This window comes from Equus quagga, chromosome 13, assembly GCF_021613505.1.
Source record: "Equus quagga isolate Etosha38 chromosome 13, UCLA_HA_Equagga_1.0, whole genome shotgun sequence".
Classification (NCBI taxonomy): domain Eukaryota; kingdom Metazoa; phylum Chordata; class Mammalia; order Perissodactyla; family Equidae; genus Equus; species Equus quagga.
The window spans coordinates 8,883,070-8,902,751 of NC_060279.1; the positions used below are offsets into that span (position 1 = coordinate 8,883,070).

The 19,682-nt window shown below is 38.7% G+C and overlaps 1 long non-coding RNA gene across 1 annotated transcript in view; it reads left to right on the top strand.

Moving 5' to 3' along the window:
* The window catches only part of LOC124249339 (uncharacterized), a 179,163-nt gene extending 171,812 nt beyond the window's left edge, over positions 1–7,351 (top strand). The window contains exon 3 of the long non-coding RNA XR_006891359.1: positions 6,347–7,351. This is a non-coding gene — a long non-coding RNA (uncharacterized LOC124249339). The remainder of the gene's footprint in view (positions 1–6,346) is intronic.
* The last annotated feature ends 12,331 nt before the right edge of the window (positions 7,352–19,682 follow it).

The window sequence follows — 19,682 nt, forward strand, 5'->3', positions numbered from 1 at the left end:
AGCACCTAATATCATTCCCACTTGGATAAACAGGAGTGTCTTGAACTTTGGGCATATCATCCTCTAATTCTTGCGCTTACTAACTCACTTAAGACAATAGGGTCGGCCTGGCGGCGCAGCAAAGTGCGCATGTTCCACTTCTGTGGCCCGGGGTTTGCCTGTTCGGATCCCGGGTGCGGACTTGGTAATGTTTGGCAAGCCATGCTGTGGTAGGCATCGTACATATAAAGTAGAGGAGGATGGGCACAGATGCTAGCTCAGGGCCAGTCTTCCTCAGCAAAAAGAGGAGGACTGGCAGCAGATGTTAGGTCAGGATTAATCTTCCCCCCACCCACAAAAAAAGACAATAGGAGAGTATATACTCCCTTCAGGGGAAGTCCCTCTGAGCACTGATTTCACACTAGGTGTGTACCTCATTTAAATGATTATGAAGATACACAGATAAGTGGGGTTGTAATCAATATAAATTAATTACATGGGTCTCTGGAATTTACGGTGAGTTGCTCCCAGAAGGAAATAGCTATTCATTCCACCAAAATAAACTCCAATTTTGGCTTTCCTTTGCTCTTTAAAGGTTTTACCTCCCAAAACTTTGTTTTTAAAAAAATTTATATTGTTAAAGAAAATAAAAAAGCAAACACTTTTTTTAAAGATTAGCACCTGAGCTAACAGCTGTTGCCAATCTTCTTTTTTCTTCTTCTCCCCAAAGCCCCCCGGTAGACAGTTGCATATTCTAGGTGTGAGTGCCTCTGGTTGTGTTATGTGGGATGCCACCTCAGCATGGCCTGATGAGCGGTGCCATGTCCGAGCCCAGGATCCGAACTGGCGAAACCCTGGGCTGCCAAAGCGGAGCTCGCAAACTTAACCACTCAGTCATGGGGCCGGCCCCCAGCAAACACTTTTCTTAATCAAGTCTTTTATTCATCAGGACTGAAAACCTCTGTGAGTATGTGGCAGCAAAACCTAGTGAAATTTGGGTCATTACTATTAATATTGTTAACACTATTGACATGGAGAAATGTGGGTTATATCAGTGCCCACAACTCGGTGTCTGGCATTTTAGTCTGGCATTTTAGTAAATGCTTGTCAAAAGCAGTTTGAATAAGTTAGATATACCATCAGTGAAATAAGAGTATGCAACTTTTTTTGTGGTGATGACCTGTGGGACTCCAGAAACTATTGTTTTTTGGGGGCTCTATTTGTCCTCCCTTCTTTCCATCTTTAAAGTGGGCTAAGTTATAAGACCATGTTCTAAGTTTTTTTGGATCTTAATTTATTGTTTATTGTTAAATTTTCTTTCTTTGGGGGAGAGGGAGGGACTGGATAGAAAAGTAATATCAAATATTATATGAAGGGCCGACCCCGTGCCCGAGGGGTTAAATTCACTGCTCCACTTCAGGGGCCCAGGGTTTTGATGGTTCGGATCCTGGGCACAGACCCACCACCACTCATCAGGCCATGCTGAGGCAACATCCCACATACCACAACCAGAAGGACCTACAACTAAAATATACAACTACCTACTCGGAGGGCTTTGGGGAGGAGAAGAATAAAATGATTGGCAACAGATGTTAGCTCAGGTACCAATAAAAATATATATATATATATTATATCGTATTACAGAAAGGCATGATTTAAGATACTTTGGGTCAGGCACTTATAATCTTGCAAAAAGATAAAGTTTTAACTTGGCTTAGCAGTGGCCTGATGTGAATACCGAAGTGACTCCTGGACGTTGTGTGGGCTCTAGAGCAAACCACTGGGTTCAAATCCTCACTCTAAACATACTAGCACCACAGACAAGTTAAGTTTTTTAAATCTTAATTTTCTTCTCTGTAAAACTGGATAATATCAGCACTTCCTCTAAGGTTGCTGGGAGTCTTACTACATGGGAAAGCTAAAAATGGTGCCTGAATAGAGTACCTACTCAAAAACAGTGAGCTATGCACAATCTTTCCTCAATTTTCCAGAAAATTCAGAGAGTTCTCCTGAATTCTGCAGATAATTGTGGCTGTTGAGCTGTGAATACAGACTGTAGGAAGGGGAGAGTCATGAAAAGAAGTGAGAGACTGGAGAGAATGATATTCTCAGGATTCCTTTGCAGATTCTTCATAAGAGGAGGTACAAAGATTTAAAAGCAACCCAAGTCTTTGGGGTCAAGGTGAAGGGCTTGGTTTGTACCAGCTGTTGGTCTTTTTGATGAAAGGAACTTCCATAGTAAAAAACACTCCCTGGTGGCCTGGAAAAGTTGAGAATAGCACCGACTGAAGAACTTTCTTGAATAGAGGAAGCAACACTTTGCTACAAGGAGGCACCACCTTTAAGGAGCACAAAAGCTGTCTTCCCAATGCCTCCTTGACCACCGTTTCTTTGAATTGCAGCTCTTACCTCCTTTCTATCACCCCCTGCACTCTCAATCCCTTGGTCCTTGTTGTATTTTTTTTTTTCTCCATAGTACTTATTGTCTTCTAACCTATTCTATACTTTACTTACCCATGTATTCATTATTTAGGATCAGTCTATCTTCGCTTGAAGTTAAGTTACAGGATGACAGAGAAGTGCATCTGGTTTGTTCACTGATGTATCTCTAAAGCCTAGAACAGTGCCTGGCACATAGTAGGGGCTCCCTAAATATTTGTTGAACACACGGAGGAATGAATGAATGAATGATTCATTGGATGAATGGAATGGGGGGAAGTAGAGGGGTTTACCACGGTCCCTCACTTTTTAGTTACTTGGACCACTCATGCTTCCAAGGCCCCCTCTGACACAGTAGGTCATAGAGAGAGAAAGGAGAGAACTGAAACAAACAAACAGAAACAGTGGGTAAGTAGAAGCTGTGCTCTGTAATGCTTTTAGTCTCAGCAGAAAGCTGCTGGTTGGATTGAGGCCCTCAGGGAGAAGCCTTGCATGTCAGCTTTCCTTTTCCCCAGTCCCTGGACCAGGCAATGTAAAAAGGACATTGGCAAATTTCTGTTTGCTGCCAGCACCCAAAGAGGTGTATGAGAATCTATGGGAAGCAAACCTGAGGGCAAAATTCCTCTCAGCCACACCTCTTCCTCTGGGTGGGGATTGGCAGACACGGTGTAAGGCACTGCATGAATGGAGGTGTGTGGGCACCTCTGTAGGACGTGCTTGGATTCTCAGAGTCCTGTCTTAGCACGCTTTATTCATTGACTCTATCAACCTATCAATGAGTTTCAACTATAGTTTCCTCTGTGGTAAGTGTTGATGAGAAAGCCTAGGATAGTTCAGTCTAGTTGTTTCCAGAAGAAGGGGCCTACCCACCACTCACCAGTGGAAAACCCATAGCCAGGAAACAGTCCTTTATAAGGTATGTGGCTCTAAAGTAACCAACTAACTGACTAACTAACTAACCCTTCATGTATCCAGCTAGATGACTAATAAATAAACCACTTATGATAGCCAAAATAGAGCCGTAGAGGGTAAAAATTCAAAGCTATGTATGTTTTTTGAACGTTGTTAACTTAAGAGCCATATACCAACTAGCCCCTGATTATCTCTGCAGCCCTGTTTCCTCCTGGCCCTACATCACCACCAGCACCCACCCAGCAATTTGTCTGTGCCGTTCACTGTTTCACCTCTGCTTAGAACGCCTTCTTTTCCTGTCAGCCTATCTAACAATCCTTGGATATTTTTATGACCCAGCCTAATTCCTCCCTGATCCATGGTTTCATTCTAGCTAACTCTGGTTTCTCTTACCTCACCCTCCTCTGAACAACACTTTTGCCCATATCCTACAACCTTAAACTCAATAGCCTTGCCCTGCTCCAGTTTGTAGTAACGGTATGATGACTGGCTAGCCCTGTGAGGTGGGACAATTCACTGTATCTCTCTCCATTTCTTTTTTCTTCTTCATTTCTCTTCCTTGACAGCAGTTTCCTCCATTTCAGTCCTATACTAGAATAATTGTGCTGAAAAAATAAAAGTGATCATGTCATTCCTTATCTTAAAAAGCTTCTGTTTTCCCTCTACTGCCTATGGGATAGAATTCAAACAGTTTTAGCTTGGCAGTCAAGACTCTTCAAAATCTAATCCCAACCCACCTTTCTACATTCTCCCCCTGATAACCTGTCCCTTATATTTTGCTCTTTACAATGTCATTTTGTTCTCTGGAAACCATGGGCCACTTTACATGCAGTTCGCTCTCCGGTGATATCCTTCCCTTTGTCTTTATCTATTCATCTTTTTAGAACTCCAATTCAAAAGTTGCCCTCTCAATATTTCTACACCACTTTGTTCATATCTCTATAATTATGGCTAACACATTTTTCTCTAAGAACACTTAACACATAACACTTCATTTATCAGGCATTTATTGGACATTTACTATCAAATATCTATCATTATTTCAGGAACCAATGCTAGGAGCTAGAGACACTGAGGTAAAAAAAACACCTCAAAAAACTCAAGGAACTCTCAGTCTAGTAGAGAAAAGCAAAACGTACTGAATAATCACAAAGCTGTAAGACAAACTCAATGCTGGGCATGTGTATAGAATGCTGTAGGAACATGGAGAAAGTCTTTTTTTGAATGCAAAATGAGAAAGTAAGGAAACTTTTCATGAATGAAATGATAATTATTAACACGTCTATTTCCCAATTCAACTTTGAGTTTAACAAGGGCAGGAACTTTCTCTTAATCATTTTCTATCCCTCTTGACTATCAGTGTACCTGGAACACAGGCCTATTGAATTAATTAATTGATTGATATGTAAATGAGGCTGGACTAAAGGGACTTGAAGTAATTTCAAACTCTAGGACCATAAAAACTGTCTTCATGGAAGCCACTAATATATTACAAAGACAATGTTTTAAGCTTTGGACATTAAAATCAAAGAATAGTTAATGAAAATAAAGCTCCTAGAGTACATTTTCTCTCCAATGTCAAAGCAGCCCTGAAAATAAGGGTAATATGGCTTTAACACAGGGCTGCAGAACTGAAAGTCAGGAGAGACCTGGAGAAGACCAATGAGCCTAGAAAGTGACTTAGTAAGAAAGGTAAAGGAAGAGAGAGGAGAAAAAGATATTTAGTAAAACTAACTAAGTTCTTCTCCAGTTGTTTTAATGAAACAGAGTGACATGAGACCTCAGGGTTATATAGTCCTAACTTTCAGTTTACAGGAAATACAGGATTAGAGCAACAAGTTAAAACATCACCACAAGGAAACACACAGACGGATCTAGAATGTAGGATGTTCTGCAAGTCAGCTTAGCCAGTCCCATCTAAAAATCAACTTCATACAAAGAAAAGCAAAATAAATGCTACGGGACTTCCCCAAATTTAAAGAAATCGAGTTCTAGTCAAAAGGCATTTTAGAGACAACTGGGGAAATTTGAATATTGATCAGATATAAGATGATACTAGGGAATAACAGTTAATGTTTTGGGTGTGCTCATGCTATTGTTTATGTAGAAGAATGTTCTTATTCGGGGGAAATACCAGCGGAATAATTTAGGATAAAGTGTCATGACGAATTTACTTTCAAATGGATTCAGGAAAGAGAGAGAGAAAGAAACAGATAAGCAAATATTCCAAAATGTGAACCGTTGTTGTATCTAGATTGTATGTAAAACAGTGTTTACTAAACCAGTCTCTCATCTTCCTGGTATATTTGAAATTTTTTCAACTAAAATATAAGGTAAAAAGAAAAAAATTAATAAAGGAAATTTCTTCATGCGAAAAAGAAAAACCAACAAACAAAAAGACAAGTAGCCAACCCACAGCCCCAGACTGAGACGTTGTTTTAGATCAGCACAGTGAGCCTGCCAGCCGAAGTTTCAGTCTCTGGGAATCCTTCTGGCACTAAGTAGAAACGATAGTTTTGTGGTGAGGACTAAATTGAGCAAGTTCTGTGGAGTCCCAAAGAGGTAAACTGTGAGGCCTAAATTACAAAGACACACACATCTCCAACTCTGACTTATGTCAAAAGTAAATAAGTTTTATAGGCTAGGGCTACGAAGGAACTTTCCATGTGTGTGTCCGGTTTTACACAAACTGCATGTTGCAGTCATGTGTTTTATAGTATTTTTCTATTAATTCAACTTGTTAATATAACATTGTGAAAGAGTGCTTACCCTAAAATTTAGAAATCCTAAGGAGCCCTGAAAAATTAGTGAGGTAAAATAAGCCAGTCAGCAATATTCTTGAGAAAAACTTGGAAAATTTTATAACTTGGAAAAGTTATAAAAGTATATTTGAATGTTACTTAATCTCTGCTTCCAGAACCTAAGAAAAATTAAGTACACTTAATGGGGATTAAGTGGTAGGCCCTAAAATTCCTTTTTTATATTCTTTCATTCTTTTTTTTTGTTTTCCCTCCAGAAGGCTAATTGTGTATGCTGGCAAAGCATGTGTATGCTCATGACTGCTAGGAATCAAGAGCCATGAATACGAACTTCCCATTGCTCCCTGTTGCATGCCAGAAGATGTTTCACTTTGGAATGCTCCTCCATCTGACCCTGGGACTGGCTTTACTAAAATGAGTGTTGGAATGTCTACCCCCATAAGAAAGCATCCAGACTCACCACTTACTGGACATATTCTGCAGAATTGAGGCTTTCTAGGCCTGCCCAGCTTGGTCAATTTTTCCATCAAGCCAGAGACATGTGCTCAATTTGGAAAGAATCAGGTAAATTACCAGGGAGGGTTTCTCACACCACAAATACATATGTCCCTCATTGCTATGCTGTCTTGAGAAAGCAGAAGATCAACACATCTCTTTGAAATTAGAATGTTCAAGGAAAGAGATTAATGCCCTTGCAAGCTAATCCAACTCAGGAAGTTAATTCTTTCCCATGCAATCTAGCTAATCCCGCTTCCATTTAGAACTTACTCTCAAGGTCCAATGTTTGGAGTTCTACGTATGTAGAAAAGTCATATACTTAAACTTCTGGTGCTCAAGGATTTTTGTCTCTTAAAGCTCTTCTGGCCCCCAATTTTTTAACTAGTTGACAAGTAAGATTGCTGCACATTTCGAACAACTCACTTATCCTTAGTCCCAAGAACAGGGAGCAGACCACATGGGAGACCATGTGTCTGGCACACTTACATTAGTTGTTGTGATGGTTATTAGCCTGGCCTGCCATTTGTCTCTGATAGCCAGCTCCCTAATTTAAAATTCAAGAGCTGGCCAGATTTCCAAGGACTTTCCTGGGGCCTAGGGCAGGGGAAACAAAATCCCTATTTTCCAAATAGCTTCATTTGACTACACATTGGGTGAGTAAGAACAAAGGCCATCATGGAGGCTCCTCAGTTTTGCCATGATCAGATAAGAAAGGGTGAATAACTAAATCTAAGTGACTGAGGGCTTGTCCGCCAATAAAATGTCTTTTTTAAAATATTTCTATTTCTTTTTTTTTAATTGAGATAACGTTGGTTTATAACATATAAATGTCAGGTATACATCATTATTATCATTTTTTTGGTGAGGAAGATTGGCCCTGAACTAACATCTATTGCCAATATTCTTCTTTTTGCTTAAGGAAGACTGTTGCTAGGCCAAAATCTGTCCCAATCTTACTCTATTTTGCATGTAGGATGCCGCCACAGCATGGCTTAATGAGCAGTATGTAGATCCCCACCCAGGATCCGAACTGGTGAACCCCGGGCCACCAAAGCAGAGTGTGCGACCCCAACCATTCTTCCACTGGGCCAGTTGCTGCATCGTTATATTTTGACTTCTATATAGACTACATCATGTTCACCACCAAAAGTCTAGTTTCCATCTGTTGCTGTTCAAATATGCCCCTTTACCCTTTCCACCCTGTAACCATCAGTCTATCCTTTGTAGCTATGAGTTTGCTTGTTGTTGTTTTCACCTTCCACATATGAGTGAGATTATATGATATTTGTCTTTCTCTGTATGACTTATTTTTCCTAGCATGATACCCTCAAGTTCTATCCATGTTGTCACAAATGACAAGATTTAATCTTTTTAATGGCCTAGTAGTATTCCACTGTGTGTGTGTGTGTGTGTGTGTGTGTGTGTGTGTGTGTATACACCATATCGTCTTTATGCATTCATCCATTGATGGACAACTTAGGTTATTTCCAAGCCTTGGCTATTGTAAATAATTCTGCCATGAACATAGGCGTGTATATATCTTTTCAAAATAGTGTTTTTGTGTTCTTTGGATAAATACTCAGATGTGGAATAGCTGGATCATATGGTATTTCTATTTTTAATTTTTTGAGGAATCTCCATACTCTTTTCCATACTGGTTGCACCAATTTACATTCCCACCATCAATGCATGAGGATTCCCTTTTCTCCACATTCTCTCCAACACTTGTTATTTTTTGTCTTAGTAGTAGCCTTTCTAATGGGTGTGAGGTGATATCTCATTGTAGTTTTGATTTGCATTTCCCTAATAATTAGTGATGTTGAACATTTTTTCATGTGGCTGTTGGCCATCTTTATATCTTCTTTGGAAGAATGTGTTTTCAGATCCTCCTCCCATTTTTTGATCAGGTTGTTTGTTTTTTTCTTGGAAATAGAACAGAGAATCCTAAAATTTATATGGAACAAAAAAAGACCTTGAATAGCTAAAACAATCCTGAGGAAAAAGAACAAAGCTTGGGAGGCATCACACTCACTGATTTCAAAGTGTACTACAAACAGCATGGTACTGGCAAAAACACACACACACACGACAATGGAACAGAATTGAGAGCTCAAAAGTGAATGTACACATTTATGGACAGCCAATTTTTGACAAAGGAGCCAAGAACATAAAGTGACAGAAGGAAAGCCTCTTCAATAAATGGTGTTGGGAAAACTAGACAGCCACATGCAAAAGAATGAAAGTAGACCATTATCTTACACCACACACAAAAATTAACTCAAAATCAGTTAAAGACTTGAATGTAAGACCTAAAACTATAAAACTCCTAGAAGAAAACATAGGTGGTTCACTCTTTTACATCAGTATTAGCAGTATCTTTTTGAATATCATCTCTCCTTAAGCAAGGGAAACAACAGAAAAAATAAACAAATAGGACTACATCAAACTAAAAAGATTCTGCACAGCAAAGGAAACCATCAAGAAAACAAAAGGACAACCTACTAATTAGGAGAAGATATTTGCAAACTATATATCCCATAAGGGATTAATATCTAAAATACATTAAAAAAAACTCATACAAGTCAACACCAAAAAAACAAACAACCCAATCAAAATGGTCTTTTTCTTTTTTTGCTGGGAAGGATTCACCCTGAGCTAACATCTGTTGCCAATCTTCTTTTTTTTCTCCCTTCCTGAAGCCCCAGTACACAGTTACATATCTTAGTTGTAAGTCCTTCTAGTTCTGCTATGTGAGCTGCCACCACAGCATGGCTACTGACAGATGAGTGGTGTGGTTCCATGCCCAGGAACCAGGCCTAGGCCCCCGAAGTGGTCAGCTAGAACTTTAATGGCTAGGCCTTCAGGGCTGGCTCCAAAATGTTTTTTAATTCCGCCTCTTCCCCAAACCTTTGCTAGATCTCAATTCGCTACCTTTGAGCAGCCCAGACAGTTTGTGTTTATTCATTTTCACAGCTTCCTAATTCCTTTATTCTCTTTTCCTGCTTCCCAAGGGATAGATTGACTTTTCTTCTACTACTTTAAATATTGTATATTCTATTTTTTTCTTATAAGATCCATATATGTTCATATACCTTTATTGGTTGCTTAATGTGTTGATACTTTTATCTTGCCTTCAGAAATACTTCACTGTGTTTTATCTCTCTATTCATGTATTCATGTTATCTAAATTTTACTTCTGGATTAGATAATTCTTTTTTGTGGTTCCAGATTTTTTAAATAGAGAACAATACTTCACCAAATATTTGATCACCCTTTTTTCTCATTTCTTATAGTAGCTCCTGGATATGTTTCTCTTATTTAGAACTTTCTTCAAAAGTCTATTCAGCATAATATCTTTACGACATAAACCTGAGGCTATATATGCCTGAGAATATTTTTAAGCCATTTTTTGAATGAAAATGTAACTTGAAATAAAATTCTGTGTCCAAAGTTCTTTTCCCTCAATCCTTTAAAAACAGTGTTTCGTTATCGTTTTGCATACACTATTGCTGTTGACAAGTCTGACCACTTCCTCACAGGAGAACTCATGTTCTTCCTGTGGAGTATGGTACATCCACAGACACCTTGTTCCCTCAACTGGACGAGGCTGCCACTATGATCCAAGTCATTGGCTTCTTAGGCCAAAGTTTTGCTCTCATGCAAATCCCTCCACATACATTAAACACCTATTTTGACTTCAGCGAAGTACTGTTTTAGGCTCTTGGTATGTGAAAGTTTAAGCTTGTCAAAACAAGCTCAGATGAGAGAAACTGATGGGCAGAGCCTGTTGATATGATGCCAGAAAGCAGTAAATGGTTCGTGTCCAATTCACTGTGGCAAAGCTAGTGTGTACATGCTAATAGAATCAGAATCATAGCTAAGAAAAACACGTGACTCCTAGTTCAGTTTTCCCCCTCAAACCAATCTCAAGACTCAGACTATGGTGATACACAAGAGACGCAACTACTTTTCAGAATGTCTTGTTGCCCTTCCTACAAGGTTATATACGGGCCTTGAACAAGGGATGTGGATGATGTGATGCAAGTCAATGACTACTGTCAACAACTTAAACAGTAGGAAGTCCTAGCCAAACTACTACTATGTAGCCAAACTACTATTCATTCATTCATTTATCCAATCCCTCATTAAAAGCATTCTCGAGCCCTTGCTATATGTGAAGCCCTGTGCTGTATACCAGGGATACAAAGGAAAGTTTGGCCATGTGGAGCTGAGCAAATGGTGGGGGAAATAGGTCTTAGTCAAGGAGTCTCACAGATAAAAGCAAGATCATACCTGGGAGGAGTGCTCTGAAGGAGAGACTATTGTGCTCTTCAAATATATAAAATAAGGGTGTGAACCAGTCAGAGGGGTCAGGGAATGTTGCCTTGTGGTAGGTGATGATTGAACTGAGATTTAAAGGATGAGCAGGAATTAAATAGACAAGACGAGGAGGGGAAGGTGTTCTAGGCAGAGGGCACAGCATGTGAAAAGAGTCTGTGGCAGGAGGAATGGTTGGGAGTCCATGGGACAGAAGGAAAGCCAATGTGGCCAAAGCAAGAACTCACCAGAGAACATCATGTGACACAAGAGTGAGGAAACAGCCTGGGGTCAGAATGTTGGGGCATCCTAAGCCATGTTGGGGATTTTGATCTTTAGCCTGTGGGTAATGGAAAACCTTGATGTTTTTAAGCCCGGGTGTGGAGATAGTATGATTAGTGTTGCATGTGGAAAATTTCCCTTTGGCTGTAACATGGAAGTTGTATTACTGCAGGAAAGGATCATCAACTGTGGTAACTGATGAAAGTATCACTTTCAGGAATTGGAAACACATAATCATGTGCTTAAGTGGAAGCAAAGCTTTCTCACGTGTGTCAGTTTAGCCCCTTACTTCTTCAAGGCTCCCACTATGGGAAAGGTAGACAGAGGCTACATTCCAAGGACAGGGGAAGGAGTGAGGAGCCTCTGATTTCCTGTGTCAAGCTCGAGGGTCAACCAGTGGTCACATTCTTTTGATTACCTCCTTCAACACATGTAGAGCTCTGAGCAGGCCTTTTTAAAAATAGGTTTCCTGTGGTTGATCATCTGAAAACTGATGGCATTGTTTCTAATGATTCCCTGACATGGTGTTTCTCATACTTTAGCTTGAATCAAAATAACTCAGAGGACTTGTTAAACCAGAGACTCCTGGGACCCACTGCTAGAGATTCTGATTCAGTAGGTCTAGGGTGGGGACCAATAATTTGCCTCTTTGATAAGTTCCCAAATAATGCTGGTGATGCTGGTCTGGGAAGCACACTTTGAAAACCACTGCCTCTAATGCAGAAGATCCAAATTGTGGCTGCACATTGAGATCACCTGAGAATCTTTAACAATACCAGCTTAGGAGGGCCCCAGACCAAATAAACCAACTATCCTCAGTGATTCTAATGTCTGCTCATTAGACTGAGAAACACTGGTCGGGGCCTTAGACATTTAATATTAAGACTTAAGTTGCATTACTTTGTATTTCATTTTCCTTTATATCCAGCTGAAATTTGGAGCTTTTCAACAGAAATAATTTTGAAATGCATACTACTTATAAAAAAGTTCATCTGAATTTTTTGTGTGTGTGCAACTGTTTACAGATTTATTCACAAAATAGGATCATGTTGTTTACAGTGTGTTTTAATGTCTTTTAATATGCTTTTCCCGCTCATTAGTTTACCTTGAGCAAATTTCCACATTTCCATATCGAGGAATATATTCTTAAAAACATCATTTTTAACACCAACATATTATCCCATTGTGTGAATAGCACAGTCTTTGAAATCAGTTCTAATGATATCCTTAAAAATTCCTAGAATTAGTGGGTAAATAAAATTCATCTTTTAAGAACTTTGGTCCATATTTCCAAATTGCTCCACAGCAAAACGTATACAAATTTATGCTCTCATATATGAGTCTCTATTTCCCTACACTTTAGCCAAACTTTTAAAATTATCATTAAATTTATTTTCCAATTTAGTACTTGAAAAATTAAAATATATTATTTAAAGAAATTTGAGTTTTAGTTTATCTGAGTTTACCTTTAAAAGGCCTACTAGGCAATATCCATTCACATCTCAATCCATGTAGTTAATGAAATATATGCTGCATGTGAGCATCATTTTGATCTCTAAATTACCATTTTTGTGCAAGTATTGTGGCACTGGTTGTTTTGAAGGCCATATACCCCTTTAATTGTCACTATCATCCTCCTATCTTCTAATATCAGAATGAATATCTTGAAATTTATAGTTCCCCAAAGATATTATCATGTAGATTGTTGTGTGTGTGTGTGTTTAAGTGTGACTCATGTCCTAGGAGGTGAACAATGTTGGCTTCAGCAACCTAGATGCTGATGAAACTTCAATTACATAACTTCCTACAGTGCAGATTGCAGTACTGGGGTAGGGTTTCCCTGACTCTCCTCTCTACTCCCTGCTCCAACTCCTCCCCACAAAGTGAACAGCTTTTTCCCTACCATGCCAGCTGCTCCAACAGCCAGTTTCCACCCTCTGAATTTGTGCCTCCTGCAGAGAAGAGAAGACTTCCCTTCCTACATGGCCCTGGCATGACAAAGAGAGAAGGCAGGAGGAAAATTATCTCTAGTCCAGCAATCTCCTTCTTCCAATTCATGAGCTCTAGTCCATACTGCTATTGCCACATAGCACTGTTGAGGACCACTAAGGAAGCTTCACGTGGCTCAGGTTTCACTGTTTGGCAAGGAAAGGTGTAGGTCCGGAAGTTTGGCTTGGCTTCAAAGAAGAGAGGGCTTGGTCTTGCTGAGTCACTAGCGATTTCCAAATCAGCACAAAGGGAAAGGTTCCTCACCAGCACAAACTGAAATGTGGCCTCAGAACAAGTTGAGTGGTTGACGTTGGGTGTACGACATTACTTTGAGCATTCTTGTGTGTGTTATCTTTATACCAGCTCACCTAAAAACGTTGAAGTGATGCCATTCAAACAAAAAAGATTTTAATATTTCTTTCATATGTGAAGAAACTCCCAGGTTATAATAATCCAGGATTTCCATTGACACACCCCTTGCCTTCTACCAGAAATACATACACCTTCTCAACTCAGAGATGGTGCTTCTTTTCACAAAATATCACAGAGGAGTTGGTCATCATTTCCCATCTCCATGTGGAGCACATGTTTCAGTGTCTTTGAGCCTTAAGAAAGTCATTCCTTAAGTTTACCCTAAGTCTATTTTATTATACTTTGGCTCTTGACTTCAACACCACCATAATTGAAAGAGTCAAACAAAATTATGTGTAGACCTCTAGAAAAGTGATCAATACCCAAAGCCACACATCCACACTCCGGTCTGCAGGAAAGCAGCACGCCTCACAGGCTCCCATGGACAGGATCATCTTTAAATCCTCTCCCACTCTAAGATTCTATATGCTTTGAGCTTCATGTCCATGTTAGAGGAAGAAATGAAAAAGCTGTGCCTATTCCCTTTTTCCAATTCTACTTCTAAAATCTTTTTTTTATCGATGTATGACTTACAATGACGTGCACAGATCTTAAGTGTATAACATTTAAGCATGACTCTGAACAAAATTGGAATAATACTGGTCCTCAAGAGAAGCTCCCTCATGCCCCTTTCCAGTCACTATCTCCCCATAGGTAATATCTATTTTCTATTCTATCACCATAGATTAATTTTGCCTGTTTTTGAATTTTATATTAATCGAATTATACAGTATGCACTCTTTTGTGTCTAGCTTTTTTCATGCAATGTTATTTCTGTGAGATTCATCTGTATTGTTGTGTGTAGCAATAGTTCCATTCTTTTTCATTTCTTATATTTCATTGTATGAACATATAACAATTTATTTGTCCATTTTATGGATGGATATTGGATTGTTTCCAGTTTTTTTCTATCATGAATAAAGCTGCTAGGAATATCCTTATATGTGTTTGTTACACATAAGCATTCGTTTCTACTGGGTATATGGCCAGGAGTGGAATTGTTGGGTCATAGGGTCATGTTTAGCTCAGTAGATACTGCCAGTTAATTTTCCAAGGTGGTTTTACTAATTTACATAGCTTCTAACAATGCAAATCTGCATATACTCAACACTTGATGCTGTTGTCCTTCTAATTTAATCCAATCTGGTGGGATATACTGGTATCTCATTATGGTGCTAATTTTCGTGTTCTTGAAGACTAATGATGTTGAACTTTTTCATATGCTTCTTCCATTATTTCCTAAATAACTGTAATCAGGCTTTAACCTCCATCATTCCGGTGGAACTGCTCTTGTCAAGTAACAAAAGGCCTCCATGTTGGTAAACCAGTTCTTAGTTCTTATCTCATCCTCTTGAGCTCCAAAACCACATATCCCTTCTTCTCCTCCTACCTCACTTGCCAGTCTTTCTCAATCTTTTTTTTTTGCCAGTTCTTCCTAATCTCCAAGCATTTTAACATAGAAGTGCCCTATTGAACCCCTCCCCTCCTTTGGCCCCAGATTCCTTATCCCCTTCCCCTACTTTATTTTTTATACCAATTATGACCATTTATAATAATATATACTATGTCGATGTATTTGTTATTTCACCTCTACTATAACAAGGACTGAAAGCTCCATGAGGGCAGGAATTTTTATCTCTTTTTTTCCCCTGATTTATTCTCTATACCTAGAACATTCCCTATCATATAGCAAGAACTCAATAAATATTTGATGAATAACTGAGTGATTGATTGAATGAATAAAACAATAGGGAAAGAATGGTAAGAAGCAGTGGAGAAACATCTAATCACAAGAAATATTTAATGAATGACTATTACAGACATAGCCTTATTTGTACCCAGACACTGCAGGCTTTATATGACTTGCATCACCAGAGTTCAAGTTCCAAAGATATGTGCCATTAATTTTATGAGTGACACATAGATGGGTGGAGAGGAATCAAATCCTTTAAAACATCTGGCTTTGTTTTTTTGTGGCAAGTGTCAAGGTTCCTCAAAGGAAAGCACCAAAAATAATTTTGTAATCAGTTTACATTGCAATGTAAACTGAGGAAGGGTGTGGTTTGGTAGCACTGACATCACATCACTTTGTCCAGTTCTACTGGAAGCTTCCTCAGAACTCAACAGCTGTTGAACTAGTAGCTAAAGTATAGCTGGAGCCAGCTACCAATCTGGACTAAAGTCCATATTATATAACAAAAGTAGTTGATAAGCTAGACTAAAATCGCTGTGGCCAGAGCAAACTTTCAAACTGAAAAATTAGCACAAGGAAAGGCCAAAGTCAGCAAGTTTGATCCTTTCTGTCAAAAAATGCAAGGGTCTCTGGGTTTTGGCCCAGGGAAGACCAAGGGGGTGGACATTAGATGAGAGATACAGTTCCCATGTCAGGTCAAGAACAGGCAAAAGGCACAGAGAATGTTTGGTGGTGTTTAATATCCATTTTGAGTTATGGGATCTACAGCCTGTATCTCCTAAAGGCATTTGTGCTCTTAGGTGCTGTGTTGGCTGGATGTCACCTATCAAAGCATATTTCTTTTTTTTTTTTTTTCAAGGAAGAGTAGCCCTGAGCTAACATCTGTTGCCCATCTTCCTCTTCTGGGTGAGGAAGATTGGCTCTGAGCTAACATCTGTGCCCTTCTTCCTCTATTTTGTATGTGGGACGCCAGCACAGCATGACTACACAGCAGTGTGTAGGTCTGTGCCCGGGATCCGAACCTGTGAACCCTGGGCTGCCACAGCGGAGCATGCAGCTTAACAACTACGCCACCAGCTGGCCCCTAGAAGCATATTTCTAACTTCTCAATGGAGACCTAAATCTGAAGACTGAGAACAGAATCAAGTCATGGTGAAGGATTTGCTGTCAGAGCTGGAGACTATTTACAAAATAGGCTGAGTATCTTCTTCAGATTCTTGGGCATTGGGCAAATTCTTCAAAGGTAGTAGCTGTCTGCTGGCTGCCCCAACCCTCTTTCTCTAAAAGTACAAAAAGACATTTTGGCCAATAAATCACTAGATGAATGTTTCTATTCTTGGGCTACTGACTATATTTTGCCTTGTATGATGGCTATATATGTGCTCCTTTTATTCTTCCTTCTAGATTATAATTACAAGAAGAATAGAGGTTATAGTTTACCAATTTCTAAATCTTTTCTCCTATTACTACCTCCGTCTACTCCAGTGCCTTGAACATGGCAGAAACTCAGTAAATACTGTCAAATTGAATAGAATTTCCTTCAAATGTGTGAGAAGTCATATTATCCTTAGGGCATATTGAAACTCTCCTGTAGTGTGATATATATATAGACATATAGATAGATGTGGATACAGATACACACACACACATACCTTTTATGAGTTCTGTTTCTTTGGAGAATGCTGACTAATACAAATACATAACTTTGGGCTTTTGGAGGCCAATAATAGAGGTGTTCAATGTGAGTCAAAGACTGAATAATCTTGAGATCGCTCAGAAGCCATTATCTTAATTCTGACAGGAAATCTTACCTATTGAGTATTGTTTCCTGAAATGGCACTTTCCCTGAAGAAGTTTCATTTGGAGCCTTTTACTTCAGAGAAACAATTTCTCATATTGCTTTACAGGTAGATCTACACTGACCAGAATTCAATCTACAATAATAGTTACTACATATTGATACCTGTTACTTTCCATACATTCACCCTTATTCTAACAATAACCCTGCAAGAACATATTATTCTACTCATTTTATAGATGATAAAATTGCCCAAGCAAGCACCTCAATCTTGTCGTTAAGCGATGCCTCAACCAACATTGAAAGGTTAAAGACTACAGGTCTTTATGGTATGGTAAACTACTAATTAATCACTTAATCTGTAAGCATTCATTGGACATATTATGTACATTGAATACATACTGTATTGTATTATAAAAGTCTAAGATAGGTAAGTGGAAATATATTTTAGAAAGATTTTCTAGAAGCCAGAAAGATGTTCTGTCAACTCCCAATTCTTCAGAAAAATTAGTTCATCAGCACACCCTTCTCCCTAAGCATTCTAGTTAAGTTACAATTATTTTTCCAACTCTCACCTCACCAAAGACCTCCAGTCTCTTACATCCAACTGCCTAGTTGACATCTTCATTTGATTGCATAACATATTAAACTCAGAATTGACTTGTTTCTTTCCTTCCTTACAAGCCAATTCTAATCCATCAGCCAGTCCTCTAAGGATGTGTCCTGAATCAAACCACAGCCAATTATTGCTACTGGTAAAACCTTAGCCTGAACCTCCTAATTTGTCCTCTTGTTTCTATTCCTGTTCCCCACCCCTAGAAGCCAGAATGATCTTTCAAAGTGTAAATTAGACCCTGTTACCCTCAGTCCCCACGTAACACAATACTTAGCAGTTGTAATAAAAATCTAAACTCCTTCTCATAGCCTATGAGGTTTTGCATAATATAACCCCATCTTCCTTTTGATTGTCACTTTTAATCACTCTCCAATTTGATCACTGCACTTCAACCACACTGGATTGATTTCTATCCCCATATATGTATGCCAATCTCTTTCCTGAATTACTGGTTTCTCTCTCCTAAAACACCCTTCCCTATCTACCATATCATTCTTTTGCCATTCAGTTCCACCTGAATTATGTCAGCTCCTCAGATAGTACTTCTCTAATCTCTCTAGCTAGAGTAGCCACCACTGCCAACATATACACCCATGCTCACTATCACTCTCCCTCCCCTCTTTGTCTCATTGTTACTTTTCCTGTTTATTCCTCCCTGATGCTAATGTTATGTGAGATTATCTTATTAATTTACTTGTTTTCACATTTCTTGTCTGTGTGATCCCATTAGGATATAAAGGGTTTTGCTAGCCTTGTTCACAGTTCTGAGAACAGTGCCTGGAGAATGAGGTACTCTGATATATTTTGGATGACTGGATGAAAGCCCTAAAATGTTTCTCCTGAGCACTCATAACAATGAGAAGTCACTTGTGGTGACCTCTGATTCTAGCTCTCTCATGGTAAATGGGCCCTAAAGTCTCATCTAACTTTTCTCATGCTTTTGCACTCAGTTTCTTCAATTTGGATATGCTGTTTCATGTGAACCACATTTTTAACCAAGATATTAAGCAAATGCCAAAGGAAAATTTTAAAAGAATTTGTGTGGGAAGGGTGTTGTTTTTTTCCTGTTTATAACATTTCCCCAAAGAAACTAATCCATCTGCTTGAGAAAGGATGTCTACTAATGTGAAAAGCAGCTGCTATTTTCTTGTAAAATTCATTAGGTGAACAATTTGTTTTCTTTCTCTAGAATTTTAAACTATTGAAAAGTCACACTCTTTTGCTTAGGTACCAAAAATGACAAAACAGATGCAATTTACATTAAGCAAAGAGTGAGATTACATTCTACTATGAGTTTTCAAACCTTCTGCAAATGAACTGTGAACTAGGAACACACCACAGAACCCTGAGGATATTTTTCCTGACATTAAAATGACTACATTGTCACTTGAAATTTAGTCTGTCTTGCTATGTCTAGACTGCATGATATGCTCAGTGTGACTATACTTGGACTGAACTAATTGATTTGCCTGGAAATTATCTTGTATTGTGGATTTGGCAAATCTATTAATCTTGCACTTGGTTTTATTTTTTTCTTTCATAACTGAAGTTCTTTTACTCAGTAATTTTCATTATATCTATCATACTTAAATAATGATTCTTTGAGTGTGTTTGATTCCTTCCTTTCTTCTTTTTTTTTTTCTTTTAGAATTGACATGTACTCTTAGTTAAGAAACTAGAGTTTGAAGAAGACCCTTGTAGAGGGCAAGCCAATATATAAAATTCAATCGTAAGCAGCCTCTTCTAACAAGGACATTCTATGATTCCATTCTGCACTTCTAGCTGGCATTGGAAATTTCCATGTCCCTTGGTAAGTAGATAGGTAGATCTATCGATCGATAGATGATGATGATAGATATATAGATAGACAATAGATAGATATAAAGGAGTTAATATAGATATTAGGTAGATTAGATAGCTAGATAGATACATAGATGGATACATAGATAGATAGATAGATAGATAGATAGATAGATAGATAGATAGATA